General features: G+C 40.6%; 1 long non-coding RNA gene across 1 annotated transcript; it reads right to left on the minus strand.

Annotated features, from left to right (window-relative positions):
- Positions 1-452: 452 nt before the first annotated feature.
- Positions 453-7,859, minus strand: LOC310664041. Its single transcript, XR_014504760.1, has 3 exons — positions 7,818-7,859; positions 5,022-5,068; positions 453-591 (listed from the first exon to the last, which is right to left on the minus strand). It is a non-coding gene; the product is annotated as an uncharacterized lncRNA (long non-coding RNA).
- Positions 7,860-8,691: the final 832 nt, after the last annotated feature.

Here is an 8,691-nt window from a genome sequence, read left to right on the forward strand (position 1 = left end):
CAGAAGTTGGGTGGCCGCCTGTCAGGGAGTTCCACATTGCAGGGAGTTGGGCTAGATGACCCATAGGCTCCCTTTCACCACTATAATTCTATGATTTTAATGACTCCCAGGAAAGAATGCTGTACAATTCCAATAAAAACAGAAATGGGAGTGAAAATTATTGATGACCACTTATTCACCCCCATATCTGGAACAGAAATCAATCTAGAAAATGTCAGCTTTTTTTGTTTTCAGACCACCAACACTATGTAACACAAAGTAACGATTTCCCCCCTTTTCAATTGAAATGAATGGTGTGGAATGATATCAGGATAACGTACTTCCATAAAGTTTCACTGTAGCTGACAGTAAGAAGAATAATGTGCCCCCCCCCAAAAAAAGCCAAACTGCAGTGCAACAGAAGCAACGCTGCATGCAAATAATTATGTGGCAGAGTGGAAATGGATGCCTTCTTTCATTCCAGTTATCAGGTCTTCAAAGACTTCTTGCATTGTTTCCCAAAGAGTCCTTTCCATTCTCCAAAATCTCTTCATACCTTCAACATGTGGCTATGTATATGTGTATCTGGGATTCCGCCCTGAAAGTCCTGCTCTGAAAAAAGTCCAGATTTAATTGTGACATCCTCCTCCACACTACTACAACAAAGCAAAATCCTGTGTATGCTTAGAATTTGAGGGGTAATTCCTTTTTATAACTCATAACAACAATGCGGATCATTGACCATAATTAAGAGATTGATTGATTGAACTCCTAATGACTATGACAAATATATATATATATATATATATATATATATATATATATATTCGTTCTCCTTTTATGCAGGCCTGTTTTTATGGGGGTACTTCTATGCCATCTTATGAGTTTTCTTATTTGTAATGAGATTGTTTTTATCGACTGGATTTTATTTGTGCATTTCATTGATATTTGTGAACCACCCAGGGGGCTTTGATTGATGGGAGGGCCAAGGGATTTAATATATAAATGCATGAAGAAGAGGGGAAGTTCTCAGCAAAGAGATCTTTATGTCTGGCCTGCACAACTTGACCCACTGAGCAAAATGCACCCGGCTAGCACTGTGATGTGCCAAGGGTTTGGCAAATTATTCCTGCCTACCAACTTCAAAACCAGACCTGTCTTTGTTTATATATGGCTTAGATTCACGTGAGGAAGTGATTTATAAATGTGGGAACAGAAGAAAAGGAGAGGAATCGTAGCGCTGAGAATGAATTTACACACAGAAATGTTCACATATACACAGGCAAGCAGGCAAACCAGCCTCAGCACCCTTGCAAGTCCGGGGTTAGGGGCTGGCTAATATCGCAATGGCTCCGCAGACCTTAAGAAAATCAGATTAGAAAGATAGAAGAGCTTCAAGGGTCATTTGATGACTTCAAAACTTGTCAGTGACTTTTCTCCCTTTCATTTTTCCTGGGTCTTCATGACTTTTGACATATATATTTTTGTTGTTTTTATTTTATTTTTTGGACCATGACAAAATTACAGGCACTGCATGCACATCTTGTGGGCCCTGCAGGTCAGGATTTATCTTTGTGGATCAGCTGTATCTGTCTGACACTTCTAGGCCTCCGTTCCGCCAACAATCAGGGAAGATTTTCTGCCACAAGGAACAGCTGCTAAATCTCCTCTTTGCTTTCGCTTCGGCTCAGAGGAACCAGCTCAACATGCAGACACCTTTTTGCTTTTTTCTTTCTCTCTCTCTCTCTCCCCCCCCCCCTTCCTTCATTTACCCTGCTAAGATTTTGTGTGGTCTTCTTCATAATCCTGCGACTTTTGATTACCCATCGAAGCTGATTTTGTATCAGGTTTGTGAGAGGCAAAAATAAAAAAGTGCTTTTTCCAGTTCAATATCACAGAATGTGAGAACTGCTGCTAGCCCAGGTGATTTTTTTTTACAATAGATATAAAGCGTTGATCTATTTTCAGTTATTCACTATGCTGATCTTACCAAAATCAGACCCGTCAAGGTTAATGAACATGACTTCCTTTAGGTCATTAATTTCACCGGGTCTACTCTGAGTAAGACAAGCATTGAGTACAACCCCATGAAACCTGAACAATTCCTACAGTATATAAGCATAGGTGGCATACCTTGGAGCAGGTAGATTGGGATCTACTGGGAGATCTCTGAGTAATCTGCCGTGGATCAATAAGTTTGTTAAACAAAAGCAACAAGAAAACAAATTCTCCCAGCTAAATTGGACTGTAGAAAAGAAGAAAGCTAACCTAGAATGGAATTGAGTGTGAATGGAGGATTGTGAACGCAGTGCAATTTTGATACTAAAAGCCCTGGGCACAGAATATGTTCAGAGGAATCCCTGTTCTGACATTCTGAATGTCTGATTTTTATTATTATTATTATTTTTGTAGCTGGCTGTGGCTTGTAGATGTTGGGGTCCTTCAAGTACCCTGACGCTGAGTCCTTCATCTCTTGTTTGTAACCTCATTTCCCTCAATTTCCCTTCCCATTTTCCATAGGTAGACAGGACTCTATCCCCCCCCCCCCCTTGCTGGGTCCCTGTTTGCCTCAAGAGAAATGTACACCTCTCCTTGCTTTAGCAATTGGTGCAAATGAAACTTGGGAACAAGACTGGATGGGGGGGGGGAGAATCAGAGACATTCTCTTATTCTACTAAATTAAGAAGTTTTACAGGACTTCCGTGTGGTTGAGAGGATTCCTCCTCCGCCACCCCCGCCCGCTCCTAGCAACTGACAGTGCACTTAACTCCTTAAAAGAGACTGAAATAGCTCTGAGAAAGAGACAGAGGTGACTTTCATCTTGACAAGCCAGATCTCCATAAGCAGACTGTCAAAAAACTAATAGGACGAGAGGGAGGGGGGAGTGGAAGAACCAGGCTAGGATTTATCTTTGATTCCTCCCCCCACTGCTTGAAGGAAATATTCTCTACCTTAAAATTGTCACATTTTGTCATCCTGATAGATCTTAGAGGGACAGAAATCATTACTAAAAAGGGGGAGAAAATAAAAGAATACATACCAAAATCCCATGAATATTGCTTAGCAGTAATCTGTGCTCTCTGTGCTAGCAGATGGGGGGGCACCAATCCTGCAAGGTGCTCCCAAAATTATCAAGGGGGTAGAGAAGCTCCCCTATGAAGAAAGATTGCAGCATCTGAGACTTTTTAGTTTAGAGAAAAGGAAAGCAAGAGGCGACTTGATAGAAGTTTGTAAAATTATGCATGGCATGGAGAAAGCAGATAGAGAAAAGTTTTTCTCCCTCTCTCCTAACACCAGAACTCATCCATTGAAGGTGAGTGCTGGAAAATTCAGGACAGATAAATGAAAGAAATGATTCATGCAGAGCATAGTTAAACTATGGAACTCATTCCCACAGGAGTTGTGCCATGAGCCTCTGGACTAGATCAGGCATAGGCAAACTCGGCCCTCCAGATGTTTTGGGACTACAACTCCCATGATCCCTAGCTAACAGGACCAGTGGTCAGGGATGATGGGAATTGTAGTCCCAAAACATCTGGAGGGCTGAGTTTGCCTATGCCTGGACTAGATGGACCATTGGCCTGATCCAGAACACTCTTCTGTTTTTATGCTACATTAGTTGAGTGCTTGGAACTGTAAGACCATATAGGCAATAATAATGAGAGACTCGGACTATCGGCCTGGCCTGATATAAGACAGCTTCTTATGATCCTAACTTCCTGCACCATGAAATCAACTTGAGAAATTCTTTCCAGCCAAACAGTGTCAGAAGGAACACGGGACCAAAGAGAAGAAAGAAATAGAGATAAATATTGTCATCTCTAGTAACACACCAAGACTGTTACTTTGCTAAATAGCACATTTGCACCATAACATTTGGATGCCAGGATCCAAAGAAATCTCACTAGACTTGTTGAAACTATTGTTTTTACTTCAAAATCCTTCTTTTCTTGATATCGCTGCCCCCTCATGCAGGAACTCCACACTGGCTGTGAATTTTGCCTTGAAGCAGAATCCAGCACACTGCTACCATAATCACAAACTCAAAGGTGTGTTTTCACGATTGATGCCCAATTTACCTAATATAAATTACCACCATCTCCCCCTACCCCTTCTTGGTAGTCTGATTTCTGTGGTCTAGCCTCTAGTATTTTCTTTCCCATTGACCAGATGCTGAGTCTACCTGTAAGCAGCTTACACAAAATATAACCCTATTGGGATGGTGGTGGTGGTTTTGTACCAGCTCTGGCTAGCTCTCTGCACTGAGGTGCAAATAGCCACATCATTGTTTTCCTTTCAGACATAGCTGGAGGTGCACCTCTCTCAGAAGACTTTTGGATGCAGCTATCGATGACTGAAGTCATTTACGAATGATTTGACATGGCTGCTTATTGTGAATATAACAGTTTTTTCAAATGACTATTTTGTTATGTGTATATGTTGCTTATTATGTTACTGTGCTGTAAACTGCCCTGTGTGCATTTGGCAAAGGGTGGTATATCAATATCTCAAATAAATCAATATTAGAGAGAAAGAGAGAGAAAGGGAGAATCTCAGGTGGAAATGCAAGAAGGGATATTTAAGAATGTCTGATGTTTTTTAAAAAACACCTTTTTGTGTTTGCATCTGAGACATTACCTCTATATCTTTCTTTCCATCAATGCATATGCTTGTATACAACACATATGCATATTCAGGCAACTGGAAGGACAAATGCCTCTTGAAGAGAGCCCCTATTTATTTTAAGTGATCCGGTATGGGAGGCCTTCAGGTGCCACATTTCAAATCACATGAAATTATAACTTTGCAAGAGCTTTCTCCCATGGGCTCAACTACTATTTCTTAAAGGCTTAAAATAGGACACCGGCCAGAGGGGAATTTTAGACTCTCTGAAAGGGATTTTTCCCCCCAGTTATGATGACATATTTGATCTTTTTCCCCCCCTTCCCTCAAAACATTCCTGGAAAATTTTTATAATTGAAGCAATGTCCATTAAATCTGCAGCCCTTTTCCTCTCATCCCCGCCCCCCGCTTCCTGATACCGTGTTCAGCATTTGAGATTTCTTCATCTTTCAATCTCGGCCAGTCTCTAGAAAACAGAGAAAATGTATTGATTCTGAATAACTTACTCTGTTCTGGTAAAGGCACACACGCACATTTATGTAATTCATACAGAGATGATTTCTCCTCAGGACACTTTCCTAAAAGCTGGCTCGCTGATTCTGCATTATCACTGTTTTCAACGTTAATTAATCTGCTTTTCAGCTCATCCCAGTTTCGAAGAAGATTTTTGGCATCCTTCTTAGTTTGTTTAAAAAATTGCCCAAAGTGCCCAACAAAATGTAAAAAAAGAAAAAACAACAAAAATGGTACATTATTTTTTTTTACAAATACTAAGGATCTGTGTTTTTCTCTTGTGACCCAAATCCTATTAAAATGTTGGCTTCTGTAAATATTCCTCAGTATTAATATTCTGTCAATATTAACCTGAAGTGAAATCTAGCAGGATGTAGATTTCACCCTGAGAAGTGGGTTCTCTCCAATCAAAACCCCTTTTGAGTCTCTTGAAATTCATCAAGTGCTTCTCTGATAATTATGTTTAAGTGAATATTTTGGAGAGGCGGTGAAGGTTAACACAAACAAAACAAAATTCAAACAAAAGCAGGTGAAACTGTTAAGAGATCAAAACAGTCAGTTTTATAGATATTAAAGGGGCTGTGAGAATCACAAAATCTGTTCATATTTATAAAGAAAATCTAGGTCAGTGTCCTGATTCAATTTACTTGGAAAGACTAGTCTGCAGTTGTGGTCCTACCACCAAAAAGTCCCCGTTTCAGAAAATTGGTGGCACCTGGCCTCTAATATTAGCCCCACCCATGCATTTCCCTCTTTGAAAAAAGTCCTTTTTCAGGTGTTATAAAACAATAACCATGTTGAAGTTGTTAGACCCATACTTTTGCCATGGTCCAAGTTACCAGCTATGGGAATGCTTGTATATATATTAAAGTGAACATGTTCACAAGTCACTTTCAGATCTTCAACCCCCAGCAAGCACAACTCCATATATCTAGCGCATTTACAGTTTTACCACATCAGAAGGAGGCTGAAATGCCCATTTCCACAGACCAAGGACATCAGTCATACTTCCCAATGCACACAACAGAGCCCTCTTTTTCTTTCAAGAAAAAATGCAGTACAGAGTCTTACCTGAATTCAGCAATGATTGTAGATAAAAATGCACACAACAGAAAAAAAAATGTGGCATTAAATTACAGGGACTATAATGTATACTTGATGTCCTGCGTACTAAGAGATGCCTAAACACACACACACACACCTGAAACTGTTCACAATGGTGAGAAGCAGCGGCAATCCTCAAAAGAGGGATTAGAAAGAACATCAAAAGGCAAGATCTCCAAGCCTCATTCACACACACATGTACACAAATTTAACTTCTGAGGTACATGTGTGAACTGACCCCATTCAAACGCAAGTGGTCGGAGTGACACAGAGAGACATGAACCATTCTGACTTAGATCTGAGAGAGACCGCTGGTGTTTGCAAGTCATTCTTTGGCTGCTTTTTTTAAAAAAAAAAAAGGAGGAAAGAATTAGAAGTTTACAAAATTTGTGAAGATTCTTTGTGAACTGTAGCAATAAAAAACATAGCCATAAAGGAGAAAAATTGCAACTAGTATATAAACAAAAGCACAATGTTTCGAAAACAGATATCTTGTCCTAAGTGGCAGAAAGAAAAGGGGTGTCTAATAACTAAATGACATTCCTGTTGTGGCTGGATAGAAGTTTCTGTGGAATGAATGAAAACCCAGCTATCATTTGATGATGGGGTAACCTCTCAAGAGCCATGGTGGCTGAATTGAGCTCCCTTGTTCAGAAGTAGGAAAGCACTGGATTACAAGTCCTGGAAGCACATATAACTTTCCATTGCTCTTTATGCTCTGGGTGCATCTGTAAGCATGGTGATGGTCACATGTGATCCAGGAAAACAACCCCATGAAGTGATATTATTATTATTATTATTATTATTATTATTATTATTATTATCTGATCAGGCACACACTTTCTCCTCATCTCAGTTATGAAATCACCAAAACAGAGATTAAAACGACTGCCGAATTTTTAGCTCAGCCGAAAATGGGAAGTACAGTATTGCAAAAAAAAATCAGGGAAGTTTTGAGACTCTTCGTCTTTTGTTACTCGTTCCCTTCTTCTGCCGTTGTTGGTTCTGAATACATTCTGCACAAACTCCCGTGTTAATCAGTAGGGAGGAATGACACTTTGCACCTGCTTAGCAGCATTTTTTTCTTTATCATTGCTTACACATTCCTAGGTTGAGGTGCTGGGGCTAAGCATCCATTGGCCCCGGCTGAAATTATGCCAAGAAAACGCAATTTAAAATAAATCTCTCTGTGCTTGCAAAACGTGGTGTGTGGATTTCACCCCTTCTTTCTGGGAATGATGTGAGGAGATTTCTCTCTCTCTCTCTCTCTCTCTCTCTCTCTCTGTGTGTGTGTGTGTGTGTGTGCTGGTGAAGGAAATGGCCCTTTTTTCCCCCGAAGCCCTAAACCGATTTGCCACGTTTGGATTGTGGGAGGTAAACAGTTAAGGCTTCATGAATAAAAGCCTATGTTTCAGATTCTTAGTCAATATATATATATATATATATATATATATATATATATATATATAAAGTAGGGGGTAAGAAGTTTATTCTTTTAAAGAGCCAACTTTTCAGGGTTAAAACCTTAGGAAGTTATGCTGAGGTCGTTGGATATTATTCCCCCCCCCCCCAACTCTGAATCATTTCTAAACACATACTTGTAAAATCTTCCTGTGCTCCAGAGGCTAATTTGCAGAAATTCATCCCATTTCATGGCATCAGAAAGAGAGATTTTTGATGACTGCTGAGGCATCGGGGTAAAATAATAATAAAAAAAGGCTGTTCACAGAGCTAGGGGGAGGGTCAGAAGGCCAAACCTTGTGGAGAGGGTGTTGAGGGGGCACCGCAGGGTGCTGTTCGAGGGACGCGAGTGTGGAAGGTGGAGGCCAGGGCCTCGCTTGCTATGCAGAGCCCCCAGTGATTCACCCTTGTGACAGAGCCGCAGACAAGGAGGCGGGTTCTGCAGCTCCGAGGCGAGAGCGGTGACCAGAAATCTGGTCTGTGGTCTGAGAGGAGGGCTGGATTGCTCTGCCTGATCCCTTCCAACTCTCGGCATAAAAGCTTTCTCGACAATTAGGCTGAGGATGCAAGGAGAGGATTTTAACTTGGAATGCCTGACACAGCTTCATTACTGAATGCTATGACTCATTTTAGTTTGGGAAAGGACAGCCGTATTGATTTGTTAGTTTGTGCTTAGCAGGGGGCAGCCGGCAAAACCTCAGGGATAAGGTCTCGATCCAGGGTGGGCTATTGACATGACGGTTGTTTTGCTGTTGCTGGTTCTTGTTGTTTAAATGAAAAGGAACATAAAGAATAGCCAGATAGCTTGAAATTCCGAGTTAGGTGGATTTCTCTCTCTCTGTGGTTCTTTCAGCCGGAGATGTATAGATTTTGCTTGGCAAAACCTTTAGTCTTTTGGTTTGGGGTGGATTTAAAAAAAATGTTTTAAAAGCACTGGTTTTAAAACAGGAAAATCACACCCACAAGCTGATTTTTAAAGAAAATGGAAAAAGCACAAGACTTGGAGCACAT

Source organism: Podarcis tiliguerta (genome assembly GCF_965153285.1).
Source record: "Podarcis tiliguerta genome assembly, chromosome: 14".
Taxonomy (NCBI): domain Eukaryota; kingdom Metazoa; phylum Chordata; class Lepidosauria; order Squamata; family Lacertidae; genus Podarcis; species Podarcis tiliguerta.